This window comes from Scyliorhinus torazame, chromosome 14 (genome assembly GCF_047496885.1).
Source record: "Scyliorhinus torazame isolate Kashiwa2021f chromosome 14, sScyTor2.1, whole genome shotgun sequence".
Lineage (NCBI taxonomy): Eukaryota > Metazoa > Chordata > Chondrichthyes > Carcharhiniformes > Scyliorhinidae > Scyliorhinus > Scyliorhinus torazame.
The window spans coordinates 227,471,539-227,489,219 of record NC_092720.1 but is presented as its reverse complement, the minus strand read 5'-3'; the positions used below and the strand labels follow the sequence as shown (position 1 = coordinate 227,489,219).

General features: G+C 50.1%; 1 protein-coding gene across 1 annotated transcript in view; it reads left to right on the top strand.

Moving 5' to 3' along the window:
• Nucleotides 1-744: 744 nt before the first annotated feature.
• LOC140390597 (uncharacterized) overlaps nt 745-17,681 on the top strand; it is a 45,522-nt gene continuing 28,585 nt past the window's right edge. The window contains exon 1 of the mRNA XM_072475820.1: nt 745-800. The gene's annotated coding sequence lies outside the window, so the exon portion shown is untranslated. The remainder of the gene's footprint in view (nt 801-17,681) is intronic.

The following is a 17,681-nucleotide window of genomic DNA, read 5'->3' as shown; positions in this document are numbered from 1 at the left end:
AGACCCTCCCCCTCCCCCACACTCACTGAGACCCTCCCCCTCCCCCATACTCGCTGAAGACCCACCCCCATTCTCGCTGAAGACCCCTACCCATCATCGCCCTCCCCGCCCCATTGGTCCCTATCTGTGCCAATCCCTCCACTCCCCTGACCCTCTCAGGTATTCGCATTCTAACTCGTTCTGTCTCTCCTTGTGCAATTGGTATAACCGCCCCACAATTAGTGGCTGCGTTGTCTTGGCCCCTCTCAAAACTCCCTTCCTTCACCTCTCCACCTCCACCTCTCTCTCCTCAAAGACCCTTCAGCAAAACCCGGCTCCCTGGCATCGATGTTGGGCAGCAGCCCGAGGGCCTCGTTACGCCGTCCAGCCTCTGCTTTCGTTTCGCAATCTTTCCTGCAAAACACTTTGGGGATATTAATGTTGACACACAGGCTTGAGTGGTGATGAAATTGTCAGGGGCTGTATCCCATTTCAGTGGCATGCAGATTATAAGAAATATTGGCCTAATTACGGGATGATACCTTCGATTAACACGTTAATTAATGTGTTTGTATCCTGAGTGTATGATACAATACTTGAGGTTAAGACCATTCACCAATTCCGGTGATTCATGTTTGCATAGATGAACCCTCCCTCTCTCGTATATATTTACCCCTTCCGTGTGTACGCTCAAACAGCATTTGAACACAGCGGTAAGTCGACAGCACTCCGTTTCAACGCTCTCTCTGACTGTAGAAAACTGAGGATTTCGCCTCCTGGCCAGGGTTTTCAGAAGGAGTGACGGTCGGTCAGTTGTCCAGGTGTACTATGTGTGTCCAGTCACTTTTCATTTTTAATCTGGCTTTGGGTGGAGCGTGGGCAGGAGGTCTCATAGCGCAGTCGGGTGGGTCGCCTTCCCTCTCCCTCTGAAGTCCCCGGTTCAAGTCCCACGTCAGGGACGGGTAGGCGTGTTCTTGACGTGGCCAAGCAGACTGGCGGCCGGTCCAACACGGGGAGCTTCTTTTTTTTCAACATAAATTTTGAGTACCCAATTCATTCTTTCCAATTAAGGGGCAATTTAGCGCGGCCGATCCACCGAGCCTGCCCATCTTTGGGTTGTGGGGGCGAGACTCACGCAGACACGGGGAGAATGTGCAAACTCCGCACGGACAGTGACCCGGGATCGAACCCGGGTCCTCGGCGCCGTGAGGCAGCAGTGCTAACCACTGCGCCACATGCCACTCTCAACACGATGAATTTCTGCTGCTGAAGCACCTCCTCGACACTGTTGAGAGAGCAGTGTGGGGATGTCAGTGTACTGCTGGCACGCCCTCAGTCTTGGAGAAGAGCAACATTATTCCCCACGCTGCCTCCAGGCAGCAGCGGGTAAATTCCACTGGGAAAAATCCCTCACAGCGCGTCTGGCTCAAAACCAGCAAGAGTTTACCTCCAGTATCGAGGGCAGGAGGCGAGGGGGGAGAGGGTAGGTTAGTATCCGCTGGAGTCCAGTCTCTCTCTCTCTCTCCCTATCCCAGTCTCTCTCTCTCTCTCTATCCCAGTCTCTCTCTCTCTATCCCAGTCTCTCTCTCTCTATCCCAGTCTCTCTCTCTCTATCCCAGTCTCTCTCTCTCTCTATCTCAGTCTCTCTCTCTCTCTATCCCAGTCTCTCCCTCTCTCTCTCTATCCCAGTCTCTCTCTCTCTATCCCAGTCTCTCTCTCTCTCTATCCCAGTCTCTCTCTCTCTCCCTATCCCAGTCTCTCTCTCTCTCTCTCTATCCCAGTCTCTCTCTCTGTATCCCAGTCTCTCTCTCTATCCCAGTCTCTCTCTCTCTCTATCCCAGTCTCTCTCTCTCTCTATCCCAGTCTCTCTCTCTCTCGCTATCCCAGTCTCTCTCTCTCTCTCTCTATCCCAGTCTCTCTCTCTCTCTCTATCCCAGTCTCTCTCTCTCTCTATCCCAGTCTCTCTCTCTATCCGAGTCTCTCTCTCTATCCCAGTCTATCTCTCTCTATCCCAGTCTCTCTCTCTCTCTATCCCAGTCTCTCTCTCTCTATCCCAGTCTCTCTCTCTCTCTATCCCAGTCTCTCTCTCTCTCTCTATCCCAGTCTCTCTCTCTCTCTATCCCAGTCTCTCTCTCTATCCCAGTCTCTCTCTCTCTCTATCCCAGTCTCTCTCTCTATCCCAGTCTCTCTCTCTATCCCAGTCTCTCTCTCTCTCTATCCCAGTCTCTCTCTCTCTCTATCCCAGTCTCTCTCTCTCTCTATCCCAGTCTCTCTCTCTATCCCAGTCTCTCTCTCTCTCTCTATCCCAGTCTCACTCTCTCTCTATCCCAGTCTCTCTCTCTCTCTATCCCAGTCTCTCTCTCTCTCTATCCCAGTCTCTCTCTCTCTCTATCCCAGTCTCTCTCTCTCTCTATCCCAGTCTCTCTCTCTCTATCCCAGTCTCTCTCTCTCTCTATCCCAGTCTCTCTCTCTCTCTATCCCAGTCTCTCTCTCTCTCTCTATCCCAGTCTCTCTCTCTCTCTATCCCAGTCTCTCTCTCTATCCCAGTCTCTCTCTCTCTCTATCCCAGTCTCTCTCTCTATTCCAGTCTCTCTCTCTCTCTATCCCAGTCTCTCTCTCTCTCTCTATCCCAGTCTCTCTCTCTCTCTATCCCAGTCTCTCTCTCTATCCCAGTCTCTCTCTCTCTCTATCCCAGTCTCTCTCTCTATCCCAGTCTCTCTCTCTCTCTATCCCAGTCTCTCTCTCTCTCTATCCCAGTCTCTCTCTATCCCAGTCTCTCTCTCTCTATCCCAGTCTCTCTCTATCCCAGTCTCTCTCTCTCTATCCCAGTCTCTCTCTCTCTATCCCAGTCTCTCTCTCTCTATCCCAGTCTCTCTCTCTCTCTATCCCAGTCTCTCTCTCTCTCTATCCCAGTCTCCCTCTCTCTCTATCCCAGCCTCTCTCTATCCCAGTCTCTCTCTCTCTATCCCAGTCTCTCTCTCTCTATCCCAGTCTCTCTCTCTCTCTCTATCCCAGTGTCTCTCTCTCTATCCCAGTCTCTCTCTCTCTATCCCAGTCTCTCTCTCTCTCTCTATCCCAGTCTCTCTCTCTCTCTCTATTCCAGTCTCTCTCTCTCTATCCCAGTCTCTCTCTCTCTCTCTATCCCAGTCTCTCTCTCTCCCTCTATCCCAGTCTCTCTCTCTCTCTATCCCAGTCTCTCTCTCTCTATCCCAGTCTCTCTCTCTCTATCCCAGTCCCTCTCTCTCTCTATCCCAGTCTCTCTCTCTCTCTATCCCAGTCTCTCTCTCTCTCTACCCCAGTCTCTCTCTCTCTATCCCAGTCTCTCTCTCTATCCCAGTCTCTCTCTCTCTATCCCAGTCTCTCTCTCTCTATCCCAGTCTCTCTCTCTCTATCCCAGTCTCTCTCTCTATCCCAGTCTCTCTCTCTCTCTATCCCAGTCTCTCTCTCTCTCTATCCCAGTCTCTCTCTCTCTCCCAGTCTCTCTCTCTCTATCCCAGTCTCTCTCTCTCTCTCTCTCCCAGTCTCTCTCTCTCTCTATCCCAGTCTCTCTCTCTCTATCCCAGTCTCTCTCTCTCTCTATCCCAGTCTCTCTCTCTCTCTATCCCAGTCTCTCTCTATCCCAGTCTCTCTCTCTCTATCCCAGTCTCTCTCTCTCTCTATCCCAGTCTCTCTCTCTCTATCCCAGTCTCTCTCTCTATCCCAGTCTCTCTCTCTCTCTATCCCAGTCTGTCTCTCTCTCTCTATCCCAGTCTCTCTCTCTCTCTCTCTATCCCAGTCTCTCTCTCTCTCTCTCTATCCCAGTCTCTCTCTCTCTCTATCCCAGTCTCTCTCTCTCTCTATCCCAGTCTCTCTCTCTCTCTATCCCAGTCTCTCTCTCTCTATCCCAGTCTCTCTCTCTCTATCCCAGTCTCTCTCTCTCTCTATCCCAGTCTCTCTCTCTCTCTATCCCAGTCTCTCTCTCTATCCCAGTCTCTCTCTCTCTCTATCCCAGTCTCTCTCTCTCTATCCCAGTCTCTCTCTCTCTATCCCAGTCTCTCTCTCTATCCCAGTCTCTCTCTCTCTCTATCCCAGTCTCTCTCTCTCTATCCCAGTCTCTCTCTCTCTCTCTATCCCAGTCTCTCTCTCTCTCTCTATCCCAGTCTCTCTCTCTCTCTCTATCCCAGTCTCTCTCTCTCTCTCTATCCCAGTCTCTCTCTCTCTATCCCAGTCTCTCTCTCTCTATCCCAGTCCCTCTCTATCCCAGTCTCTCTCTCTCTCTCTATCCCAGTCTCTCTCTCTCTCGCTATCCCAGTCTCTCTCTCTCTATCCCAGTCTCTCTCTCTCTCTATCCCAGTCTCTCTCTCTCTATCCCAGTCTCTCTCTCTATCCCAGTCTCTCTCTCTATCCCAGTCTCTCTCTCTCTCTATCCCAGTCTCTCTCTCTCTCTATCCCAGTCTCTCTCTCTCTCTCTATCCCAGTCTCTCTCTCTCTCTCTCTATCCCAGTCTCTCTCTCTCTCTCTCTCTATCCCAGTCCCTCTCTATCCCAGTCTCTCTCTCTCTCTCTATCCCAGTCTCTCTCTCTCTCGCTATCCCAGTCTCTCTCTCTCTATCCCAGTCTCTCTCTCTCTCTATCCCAGTCTCTCTCTCTCTCTATCCCAGTCTCTCTCTCTATCCCAGTCTCTCTCTCTATCCCAGTCTCTCCCTCTTTCTATCCGTCAGTCTCTAACTATCCCAGCCTTTCCCTGTCTCTCCCAGTCTCTCTCTCGCTCTCTATCCCAGTCTCTCTCTCTATCCCAGTCTCTCTCTCTCTCTATCCCAGTCTCTCTCTCTATCCCAGTCTCTCTCTCTCTCTCTCTATCCCAGTCTCTCTCTCTCTCTATCCCAGTCTCTCTCTCTCTCTATCCCAGTCTCTCTCTCTCTCTATCCCAGTCTCTCTCTCTCTCTATCCCAGTCTCTCTCTCTATCCCAGTCTCTCTCTCTATCCCAGTCTCTCTCTCTCTCTATCCCAGTCTCTCTCTCTCTCTATCCCAGTCTCTCTCTCTCTCTCTATCCCAGTCTCTCTCTCTCTCTCTCTATCCCAGTCTCTCTCTCTCTCTCTCTCTATCCCAGTCTCTCTCTCTCTATCCCAGTCTCGCTCTCTCTATCCCAGTCTCTCTCTCTCTATCCCAGTCTCTCTCTCTCTCTATCCCAGTCTCTCTCTCTATCCCAGTCTCTCTCTCTCTCTCTATCCCAGTCTCTCTCTCTCTCTCTCAATCCCAGTCTCTCTCTCTCTCTCTCTCTATCCCAGTCTCTCTCTCTCTATCCCAGTCTCCCTCTCTCTCTATCCCAGCCTCTCTCTATCCCAGTCTCTCTCTCTCTATCCCAGTCTCTCTCTCTCTATCCCAGTCTCTCTCTCTCTATCCCAGTCTCTCTCTCTCTCTCTATCCCAGTGTCTCTCTCTCTATCCCAGTCTCTCTCTCTCTATCCCAGTCTCTCTCTCTCTCTCTATCCCAGTCTCTCTCTCTCTCTCTATTCCAGTCTCTCTCTCTCTATCCCAGTCTCTCTCTCTCTCTCTATCCCAGTCTCTCTCTCTCCCTCTATCCCAGTCTCTCTCTCTCTCTATCCCAGTCTCTCTCTCTCTATCCCAGTCTCTCTCTCTCTATCCCAGTCCCTCTCTCTCTCTATCCCAGTCTCTCTCTCTCTCTATCCCAGTCTCTCTCTCTCTCTACCCCAGTCTCTCTCTCTCTATCCCAGTCTCTCTCTCTATCCCAGTCTCTCTCTCTCTATCCCAGTCTCTCTCTCTCTATCCCAGTCTCTCTCTCTCTATCCCAGTCTCTCTCTCTATCCCAGTCTCTCTCTCTCTCTATCCCAGTCTCTCTCTCTCTCTATCCCAGTCTCTCTCTCTCTCCCAGTCTCTCTCTCTCTATCCCAGTCTCTCTCTCTCTCTCTCTCCCAGTCTCTCTCTCTCTCTATCCCAGTCTCTCTCTCTCTATCCCAGTCTCTCTCTCTCTCTATCCCAGTCTCTCTCTCTCTCTATCCCAGTCTCTCTCTATCCCAGTCTCTCTCTCTCTATCCCAGTCTCTCTCTCTCTCTATCCCAGTCTCTCTCTCTCTATCCCAGTCTCTCTCTCTATCCCAGTCTCTCTCTCTCTCTATCCCAGTCTGTCTCTCTCTCTCTATCCCAGTCTCTCTCTCTCTCTCTCTATCCCAGTCTCTCTCTCTCTCTCTCTATCCCAGTCTCTCTCTCTCTCTATCCCAGTCTCTCTCTCTCTCTATCCCAGTCTCTCTCTCTCTCTATCCCAGTCTCTCTCTCTCTATCCCAGTCTCTCTCTCTCTATCCCAGTCTCTCTCTCTCTCTATCCCAGTCTCTCTCTCTCTCTATCCCAGTCTCTCTCTCTATCCCAGTCTCTCTCTCTCTCTATCCCAGTCTCTCTCTCTCTATCCCAGTCTCTCTCTCTCTATCCCAGTCTCTCTCTCTATCCCAGTCTCTCTCTCTCTCTATCCCAGTCTCTCTCTCTCTATCCCAGTCTCTCTCTCTCTCTCTATCCCAGTCTCTCTCTCTCTCTCTATCCCAGTCTCTCTCTCTCTCTCTATCCCAGTCTCTCTCTCTCTCTCTATCCCAGTCTCTCTCTCTCTATCCCAGTCTCTCTCTCTCTATCCCAGTCCCTCTCTATCCCAGTCTCTCTCTCTCTCTCTATCCCAGTCTCTCTCTCTCTCGCTATCCCAGTCTCTCTCTCTCTATCCCAGTCTCTCTCTCTCTCTATCCCAGTCTCTCTCTCTCTATCCCAGTCTCTCTCTCTATCCCAGTCTCTCTCTCTATCCCAGTCTCTCTCTCTCTCTATCCCAGTCTCTCTCTCTCTCTATCCCAGTCTCTCTCTCTCTCTCTATCCCAGTCTCTCTCTCTCTCTCTCTATCCCAGTCTCTCTCTCTCTCTCTCTCTATCCCAGTCCCTCTCTATCCCAGTCTCTCTCTCTCTCTCTATCCCAGTCTCTCTCTCTCTCGCTATCCCAGTCTCTCTCTCTCTATCCCAGTCTCTCTCTCTCTCTATCCCAGTCTCTCTCTCTCTCTATCCCAGTCTCTCTCTCTATCCCAGTCTCTCTCTCTATCCCAGTCTCTCCCTCTTTCTATCCGTCAGTCTCTAACTATCCCAGCCTTTCCCTGTCTCTCCCAGTCTCTCTCTCGCTCTCTATCCCAGTCTCTCTCTCTATCCCAGTCTCTCTCTCTCTCTATCCCAGTCTCTCTCTCTATCCCAGTCTCTCTCTCTCTCTCTCTATCCCAGTCTCTCTCTCTCTCTATCCCAGTCTCTCTCTCTCTCTATCCCAGTCTCTCTCTCTCTCTATCCCAGTCTCTCTCTCTCTCTATCCCAGTCTCTCTCTCTATCCCAGTCTCTCTCTCTATCCCAGTCTCTCTCTCTCTCTATCCCAGTCTCTCTCTCTCTCTATCCCAGTCTCTCTCTCTCTCTCTATCCCAGTCTCTCTCTCTCTCTCTCTATCCCAGTCTCTCTCTCTCTCTCTCTCTATCCCAGTCTCTCTCTCTCTATCCCAGTCTCGCTCTCTCTATCCCAGTCTCTCTCTCTCTATCCCAGTCTCTCTCTCTCTCTATCCCAGTCTCTCTCTCTATCCCAGTCTCTCTCTCTCTCTCTATCCCAGTCTCTCTCTCTCTCTCTCAATCCCAGTCTCTCTCTCTATCCCAGTCCCTCTCTCTATCCCAGTCTCTCTCTCTCTATCCCAGTCTCTCTCTATCCCAGTCTCTCTCTCTCTATCCCAGTCTCTCTCTCTCTATCCCAGTCTCTCTCTCTCTCTCTATCCCAGTCCCTCTCTCTCTATCGCAGTCTCTCTCTCTCTATCCCAGTCTCTCTCTCTATCCCAGTCTCTCTCTATCCCAGTCTCTCTCTCTCTATCCCAGTCTCTCTCTCTCTATCCCAGTCTCTCTCTCTATCCCAGTCTCTCTCTCTATCCCAGTCTCTCTCTCTATCCCAGTCTCTCCCTCTCTCTCTCCCAGTCTCTCTCTCTCTCTCTCTCCCAGTCTCTCTTACTCTCTATCCCAGTCTCTCTCTCTCTCTCTATCCCAGTCTCTCTCTCTAGCCCAGTCTCTCTCTCTCTATCTCATTCCGTCTCTCTCTATCCCAGTCTCTCTCTCTCTATCCCAGTCTCTCTCTCTCTCTCTATCCCAGTCTCTCTTTCTCTCTATCCCAGTCTCTCTTTCTCTCTATCCCAGTCTCTCTCTCTCTCTCTCTATCCCAGTCTCTCTCTCTCTATCCCAGTCTCTCTCTCTCTCTCTCTCTCCCAGTCTCTCTCTCTCTATCCCAGTCTCTCTCTCTATCCTAGTCTCTCTCTCTCTATCCCAGTCTCTCTTTCTCTCTATCCCAGTCCCAATCTCTCTCTCTCTATCCTAGTCTCTCTCTCTCTATCCCAGTCTCTCTTTCTCTCTATCCCAGTCCCGCTCTCTCTCTCTCTATCCCTGTCTCTCTCTCTCTCTCTCTATCCCAGTCTCTCTCTCTCTATCGGGTAGAGGGCATCCTGAAGGGGGAGGGCAAACAGGCAGAGGTCGTTGTACATATTGGTACTAACGACATAGGCAGGAAGGGGCATGAGGTCCTGCAGCAGGAGTTCAGGGAGCTAGGCAGAAAGTTAAAAGACAGGACCTCTAGGGTTGTAATCTCGGGATTACTCCCTGTGCCACGTGCCAGTGAGGCTAGAAATAGGAAGATAGAGCAGCTAAACACGTGGCTAAACAGCTGGTGTAGGAGGGAGGGTTTCCGTTATCTGGACCACTGGAAGCTCTTCCGGGGCAGGTGTGACCTATATAAGAAGGACGGGTTGCATCTAAACTGGAGAGGCATAAATATCCTGGCCGCGAGGTTTGCTAGTGTCACACGGGAGGGTTTAAACTAGAATGGCAGGGGGGTGGGCACGGGAGCGATAGGTCAAAAGGCGAGAGCATTGAGGGAGAACTAGGGAATAGGGACAGTGTGGCTCTGAGGCAGAGCAGACAGGGAGAAGTTGCTGAACACATCGGGTCTGGTGGCCTGAAGTGCGTATGTTTTAATGCAAGAAGTATTACGGGTAAGGCAGATGAACATAGAGCTTGGATTAGTACTTGGAACTATGAAGTTGTTGCCATTACAGAGACCTGGTTGAGGGAAGGGCAGGATTGGCAGCTAAACGTTCCAGGATTTAGATGTTTCAGGCGGGATAGAGGGGGATGTAAAAGGGGAGGTGGAGTTGCGCTACTGGTTAGGGAGAATATCACAGCTGTACTGCGAGAGGACACCTCAGAGGGCAGTGAGGCTATATGGGTAGAGATCAGGAATAAGAAGGGTGCAGTCACAATGTTGGGGGTATACTACAGGCCTCCCAACAGCCAGCGGGAGATAGAGGAGCAGATAGGTAGACAGATTTTGGAAAAGAGTAAAAACAACAGGGTTGTGGTGATGGGAGACTTCAACTTCCCCAATATTGACTGGGACTCACTTAGTGCCAGGGGCTTAGACGGGGCAGAGTTTGTAAGGAGCATCCAGGAGGGCTTCTTAAAACAATATGTGGACAGTCCAACTAGGGAAGGGGCGGGACTGGACCTGGTATTGGGGAATGAGCCCGGCCAGGTGGTAGAAGTTTCAGTAGGGGAGCATTTCGGGAACACTGACCACAATTCAGTAAGTTTTAAAGTGCTGGTGGACAAGGATAAGAGTGGTCCGAGGATGAATGTGCTAAATTGGGGGAAGGCTAATTATAACAATATTAGGCGGGAACTGAAGAACCTAGATTGCGGGCGGATGTTTGAGGGCAAATCAACATCTGACATGTGGGAGGCTTTCAAGTGTCAGTTGAAAGGAATTCAGGACCGGCATGTTCCTGTCAGGAAGAAGGATAAATACGGCAATTTTCGGGAACCTTGGATAACGAGAGATATTGTAGGTCTCGACAAAAACAAAAAGGAGGCATTTGTCAGGGCTAAAAGGCTGGGAACAGACGAAGCCTGTGTGGAATATAAGGAAAGTATGAAGGAACTTAAGCAAGGAGTCAGGAGGGCTAGAAGGGGTCACGCAAAGTCATTGGCAAATAGGGTTAAGGAAAATCCCAAGGCTTTTTACACGTACATAAAAAGTAAGAGGGTAGCCAGGGAAAGGGTTGGCCCACTGAAGGACAGGCAAGGGAATCTATGTGTGGAGCCAGAGGAAATGGGCGAGGTACTAAATGAATACTGTGCATCAGTATTCACCAAAGAGAAGGAATTGGTAGATGTTGAGTCTGGAGAAGGGGGTGTAGATAGCCTGGGTCACATTGTGATCCAAAAAGACAAGGTGTTGGGCGTCTTAAAAAATATTAAGGTAGATAAGTCCCCAGGGCCTGATGGGATCTACCCCAGAATACTGAAGGAGGCTGGAGAGGAAATTGCTGAGGCCTTGACAGAAATCTTTGGATCCTCACTGTCTTCAGGTGATGTCACGGAGGACTGGAGAATAGCCAATGTTGTTCCTCTGTTTAAGAAGGGTAGCAAGGATAATCCAGGGAACTACAGGCCGGTGAGCCTTACTTCAGTGGTAGGGAAATTACTGGAGAGAATTCTTCGAGACAGGATCTACTCCCATTTGGAAGCAAATGGACGTATTAGTGAGAGGCAGCATGGTTTTGTGAAGGGGAGGTCGTGTCTCACTAACTTGATAGAGTTTTTCGAGGAGGTCACTAAGATGATTGATGCAGGTCGGGCAGTGGATGTTGTCTATATGGACTTCAGTAAGGCCTTTGACAAGGTCCCTCATGGTAGACTAGTACAAAAGGTGAAGTCACACGGGATCAGGGTTAAGCTGGCAAGGTGGATACAGAACTGGCTAGGTCATAGAAGGCAGAGAGTAGCAATGGAAGGATGCTTTTCTGATTGGAGGGCTGTGACCAGTGGTGTTCCACAGGGATCAGTGCTGGGACCTTTGCTCTTTGTAGTATATATAAATGATTTGGAGGAAAATGTAACTGGTCTGATTAGTAAGTTTGCAGACGACACAAAGGTTGGTGGAATTGCGGATAGCGATGAGGACTGTCGGAGGATACAGCAGGATTTAGATTGTTTGGAGACTTGGGCGGAGAGATGGCAGATGGAGTTTAATCCGGACAAATGTGAGGTAATGCATTTTGGAAGGTCTAATGCAGGTAGGGAATATACAGTGAATGGTAGAACCCTCAAGAGTATTGAAAGTCAGAGAGATCTAGGAGTACAGGTCCACGGGTCACTGATAGGGGCAACACAGGTGGAGAAGGTAGTCAAGAAGGCATACGGCATGCTTGCCTTCATTGGCCGGGGCATTGAGTATAAGAATTGGCAAGTCATGTTGCAGCTGTGTAGAACCTTAGTTAGGCCACACTTGGAGTATAGTGTTCAATTCTGGTCGCCACACTACCAGAAGGATGTGGAGGCTTTAGAGAGGGTGCAGAAGAGATTCACCAGGATGTTGCCTGGTATGGAGGGCATTAGCTATGAGGAGCGGTTGAATAAACTCGGTTTGTTCTCACTGGAACGACGGAGGTTGAGGGGCGACCTGATAGAGGTCTACAGAATTATGAGGGGCATAGACAGAGTGGATAGACAGAGGCTTTTCCCCAGGGTAGAGGGCTCAATTACTAGGGGGCATAGGATTAAGGTGAGAGGGGCAAGGTTTAGAGGAGATGTACGAGGCAAGTTTTTTACGCAGAGGGTAGTGGGTGCCTGGAACTCACTACCGGAGGAGGTGGTGGAAGCAGGGACGATAGGGACATTTAAGGGGCATCTTGCCAAATACATGAATCGGATGGGAATAGAGGGATACGGATCCAGGAAGTGTAGAAGATTGTAGCTTAGTCGGGCAGCATGGTCGGCACGGGCTTGGAGGGCCGAAGGGCCTGTTCCTGTGCTGTACATTTCTTTGTTCTTGGTCTCTATTCCAGTCTCTCTCTCTCTCTCTATCCCAGTCTCTCTCTATCCGTCTCTCTCTCTCTCACTATCCCAGTCTCTCTCTCTATCCCAGTCTCTCTCTCTCTATCCCAGTCTCTCTCTCTCTATCCCAGTCTCTCTCTCTATCCCAGTCTCTCTCTCTCTATCCCAGTCTCTCACACTCTCTCTATCCCAGTCTCTCTCTCTCTCTATCCCAGTCTCTCTCTCTCTATCCCAGTCTCTCTCTCTCTATCCCAGTCTCTCTCTCTCTCTATCCCAGTCTCTCTCTCTCTCTCTATCCCAGTCTCTCTCTCTCTCTATCCCAGTCTCTCTCTCTCTCTCTATCCCAGTCTCTCTCTCTCTCTATCCCAGTCTCTCTCTATCCCAGTCTCTCTCTCTCTATCCCAGTCACTCACACTCTCTCTATCCCAGTCTCTCTATCTCTCTATCCCAGTCTCTCTATCTCTCTCTATCCCAGTCTCTTTCTCTATCCCAGTCTCTCACTCTCTCTCTATTCCAGTCTCTCTCTCTATCCCAGTCTCTCTCTCTCTATCCCAGTCTCTCTCTCTCTCTCTATCCCAGTCTCTCTCTCTCTCTCTATCCCAGTCTCTCTCTCTCTCTATCCCAGTGTCTCTCTCTCTCTATCCCAGTCTCTCTCTCTCTATCCCAGTCTCTCTCTATCCCAGTCTCTCTCTCTCTCTCTATCCCAGTCTCTCTCTCTATCCCAGTCTCTCTCTCTCTCTATCCCAGTCTCTCACTCTCTCGATCCCAGTCTCTCACTCTCTCTATCCCAGTGTCTCTCTCCCTCTCTATCCCAGTCTCTCTCTCTCTCTATCCCAGTCTCTCTCTATCCGTCTCTCTCTCTCTCACTATCCCAGTCTCTCTCTCTATCCCAGTCTCTCTCTCTCTATCCCAGTCTCTCTCTCTCTATCCCAGTCTCTCTCTCTCTATCCCAGTCTCTCTCTCTCTATCCCAGTCTCTCTCTCTCTCTATCCCAGTCTCTCTATCTCTCTCTATCCCAGTCTCTTTCTCTATCCCAGTCTCTCACTCTCTCTCTATTCCAGTCTCTCTCTCTATCCCAGTCTCTCTCTCTCTATCCCAGTCTCTCTCTCTCTCTCTATCCCAGTCTCTCTCTCTCTCTCTATCCCAGTCTCTCTCTCTCTCTATCCCAGTCTCTCTCTCTCTATATACCAGTGTCTCTCTCTCTCTATCCCAGTCTCTCTATCCCAGTCTCTCTCTCTCTCTATCCCAGTCTCTCTCTCTATCCCAGTCTCTCTCTCTCTCTATCCCAGTCTCTCACTCTCTCGATCCCAGTCTCTCACTCTCTCTATCCCAGTCTCTCTCTCCCTCTCTATCCCAGTCTCTCTCTCTCTCTATCCCAGTCTCTCTCTCTCTCTATCCCAGTCTCTCTCTCTCTCTATCTATCCCAGTCTCTCTCTCTCTCTCTCTCTCTCTATCCCAGTCTCTCTCTCTCTCTATCTATCCCAGTCTCTCTCTCTCTCTCTCTCTCTCTATCCCAGTCTGTCTCTCTCTCTCTCTCTCTATCCCACTCTCTCTCTCTCTCTCTCTCTATCCCAGTCTCTCTCTCTCTCTATCCCAGTCTCTCTCTATCCCAGTCTCTCTCTCTCTATCCCAGTCTCTCTCTATCCCAGTCTCTCTCTCTCTCTCTATCCCAGTCTCTCTCTCTCTCTCTATCTCAGTCTCTCTCTCTCTATCCCAGTCTCTCTCTCTCTATCCCAGTCTCTCACTCTCTCTCTCTATCCCAGTCTCTCTCTCTCTCTCTATCCCAGTCTCTCTATCTCTCTCTATCCCAGTCTCTTTCTCTATCCCAGTCTCTCACTCTCTCTCTATCCCAGTCTCTCTCTCTATCCCAGTCTCTCTCTCTCTCTATCCCAGTCTCTCTCTCTCTATCCCAGTCTCTCACTCTCTCTCTATCCCAGTCTCTCTCTCTATCCCAGTCTCTCTCTCTCTCTATCCCAGTCTCTCACTCTCTCTCTATCCCAGTCTCTCTCTCTATCCCAGTCTCTCTCTCTCTCTATCCCAGTCTCTCTCTCTCTATCCCAGTCTCTCTCTCTCTATCCCAGTCTCTCTCTCTCTCTCTATCCCAGTCTCTCTCTCTATCCCAGTCTCTCTCTCTCTATCCCAGTCTCTCACTCTCTCTCTATCCCAGTCTCTCTCTCTATCCCAGTCTCTCTCTCTCTCTATCCCAGTCTCTCACTCTCTCTCTATCCCAGTCTCTCTCTCTCTCTATCCCAGTCTCTCTCTCTCTATCCCAGTCTCTCTCTCTCTATCCCAGTCTCTCTCTCTCTCTCTATCCCAGTCTCTCTCTCTCTCTATCCCAGTCTCTCTCTCTCTCTATCCCAGTCTCTCTCTCTCTATCCCAGTCTCTCTCTCTCTATCCCAGTCTCTCTCTCTCTATCCCAGTGTCTCTCTCTCTCTATCCCAGTCTCTCTCTATCCCAGTCTCTCTCTATCCCAGTCTCTCTCTCTCTATCCCAGTCTCTCTCTCTCTCTATCCCAGTCTCTCTCTATCCCAGTCTCTCTCTCTCTCTCTATCCCAGTCTCTCTCTCTCTCTCTATCCCAGTCTCTCTCTCTCTCTCTATCCCAGTCTCTCTCTCTCTCTATCCCAGTCTCTCTCTCTCTCTATCCCAGTCTCTCTCTCTATCCCAGTCTCTCTCTCTCTCTATCCCAGTGTCTCTCTCTCTCTCTATCCCAGTGTCTCTCTATCCCAGTCTCTCTCTCTATCCCAGTCTCTCTCTCTCTATCCCAGTCTCTCTCTCTCTCTCTATCCCAGTCTCTCTCTCTATCCCAGTCTCTCTCTCTCTCTCTATCCCAGTCTCTCACTCTCTCTCTATCCCAGTCTCTCTCTCTCTCTATCCCAGTCTCTCACTCTCTCTCTATCCCAGTCTCTCACTCTCTCTCTATCCCAGTCTCTCTCTCTATCCCAGTCCCTCTCTCTCTCTCTATCCCAGTCTCTCTCTCTCTCTATCCCAGTCTCTCTCTCTCTCTATCCCAGTCTCTCTCTCTCTATCCCAGTCTCTCTCTCTCTCTCTATCCCAGTCTCTCTCTCTCTCTATCCCAGTCTCTCTCTCTCTCTATCCCAGTCTCTCTCTCTCTATCCCAGTCTCTCTCTATCCCAGTCTCTCTCTCTCTATCCCAGTGTCTCTCTCTCTCTATCCCAGTCTCTCTCTATCCCAGTCTCTCTCTATCCCAGTCTCTCTCTATCCCAGTCTCTCTCTCTCTATCCCAGTCTCTCTCTCTCTCTCTATCCCAGTCTCTCTCTCTCTCTATCCCAGTCTCTCTCTCTCTATCCCAGTGTCTCTCTCTCTCTATCCCAGTCTCTCTCTATCCCAGTCTCTCTCTATCCCAGTCTCTCTCTCTCTATCCCAGTCTCTCTCTCTCTCTATCCCAGTCTCTCTCTATCCCAGTCTCTCTCTATCCCAGTCTCTCTCTCTCTATCCCAGTCTCTCTCTCTCTATCCCAGTCTCTCTCTCTATCCCAGTCTCTCTCTCTATCCCAGTCTCTCTCTCTATCCCAGTCTCTCTCTCTCTCTCTCTCTATCCCAGTCTCTCTCTCTCTCTCTATCCCAGTCTCTCTCTCTCTCTATCCCAGTCTCTCTCTCTCTCTATCCCAGTCTCTCTCTCTATCCCAGTCTCTCTCTCTCTCTATCCCAGTGTCTCTCTCTCTCTCTATCCCAGTGTCTCTCGATCCCAGTCTCTCTCTCTCTCTATCCCAGTCTATCTCTCTATCCCAGTCTCTCTCTCTCTCTATCCCAGTCTCTGTCTCTCTATCCCAGTCTCTCTCTATCCCAGTCTCTCTCTCTCTATCCCAGTCTCTCACTCTCTCTCTACCCCAGTCTCACTCTATCCCAGTCTCTCTCTCTCTCTATCCCAGTCTCTCTCTCTCTCTATCCCAGTCTCTCTCTCTCTCTATCCCAGTCTCTCTCTCTCTCTATCCCAGTCTCTCTCTCTCTCTATGCCAGTCTCTCTCTCTCTATGCCAGTCTCTCTCTCTCTATCCCAGTCTCTCTCTCTCTCTCGATCCCAGTCTCTCTCTCTCTCTATCCCAGTCTCTCTCTCTCTCTCTATCCCAGTCTCTCTCTCTCTATCCCAGTCTCTCTCTCTCTCTATCCCAGTCTCTCACTCTCTCCATCCCAGTCTCTCTCTTTCTATCCCAGTCTCTCTCTCCCTATCCCAGTCTCTCTCTCTCTCTATCCCAGTCTCTCTCTCTCTCTATCCCAGTCTCTCTCTCTCTCCTTCCCAGTCTCTCTCTTTCTATCCCAGTCTCTCTCTCCCTATCCCAGTCTCTCTCTCTCTCTATCCCAGTCTCTCTCTCTCTCTATCCCAGTCTCTCTCTCTCTCTATCCCAGTCTCTCACTCTCTCTATCCCAGTCTCTCTCTCTCTCTCTATCCCAGTCTCTCTCTCTCTCTCTATCCCAGTCTCTCTCTCTCTCTCTATCCCAGTCTCTCTCTCTCTCTCTCTATCCCAGTCTCTCTCTCTCTATCCCAGTCTCTCTCTCTTTCTATTCCAGTCTCTCTCTCTCTCTATCCCAGTCTCTCTCTCTCTATCCCAGTCTCTCTCTCTCTCTATCCCAGTCTCTCTCTCTCTCTATCCCAGTCTCTCACTCTCTCCATCCCAGTCTCTCTCTTTCTATCCCAGTCTCTCTCTCTTTCTATTCCAGTCTCTCTCTCTCTCTATCCCAGTCTCTCTCTATCCCAGTCTCTCTCTCTCTATCCCAGTCTCTCTCTCTCTCTATCCCAGTCTCTCTCTCTATCCCAGTCTCTCTCTCTCTATCCCAGTCTCTCTCTCTCTCTCTCTATCCCAGTCTCTCTCTCTATCCCAGTCTCTCTCTCTATCCCAGTCTCTCTCTCTCTCTCTATCCCAGTCTCTCTCTCTCTATCCCAGTCTCTCTCTCTCTATCCCAGTCTCTCTCTCTCTATCCCAGTCTCTCTCTCTCTCTATCCCAGTCTCTCTCTCTCTATCCCAGTCTCTCTCTATCCCAGTCTCTCTCTCTCTATCCCAGTCTCTCTCTCTCTATCCCAGTGTCTCTCTCTCTCTATCCCAGTCTCTCTCTATCCCAGTCTCTCTCTATCCCAGTCTCTCTCTATCCCAGTCTCTCTCTCTCTATCCCAGTCTCTCTCTCTCTCTCTATCCCAGTCTCTCTCTCTCTCTAACCCAGTCTCTCTCTCTCTATCCCAGTCTCTCTCTCTCTATCCCAGTGTCTCTCTCTATCCCAGTCTCTCTCTATCCCAGTCTCTCTCTATCCCAGTCTCTCTCTCTCTATCCCAGTCTCTCTCTCTCTCTATCCCAGTCTCTCTCTATCCCAGTCTCTCTCTATCCCAGTCTCTCTCTCTCTATCCCAGTCTCTCTCTCTCTATCCCAGTCTCTCTCTCTATCCCAGTCTCTCTCTCTATCCCAGTCTCTCTCTCTCTATCCCAGTCTCTCTCTCTCTCTCTCTATCCCAGTCTCTCTCTCTCTCTCTATCCCAGTCTCTCTCTCTCTCTATCCCAGTCTCTCTCTCTCTCTATCCCAGTCTCTCTCTCTATCCCAGTCTCTCTCTCTCTCTATCCCAGTGTCTCTCTCTCTCTCTATCCCAGTGTCTCTCTATCCCAGTCTCTCTCTCTCTCTATCCCAGTCTATCTCTCTATCCCAGTCTCTCTCTCTCTCTATCCCAGTCTCTGTCTCTCTATCCCAGTCTCTCTCTATCCCAGTCTCTCTCTCTCTATCCCAGTCTCTCACTCTCTCTCTATCCCAGTCTCACTCTATCCCAGTCTCTCTCTCTCTCTCTATCCCAGTCTCTCTCTCTCTCTCTATCCCAGTCTCTCTCTCTCTCTATCCCAG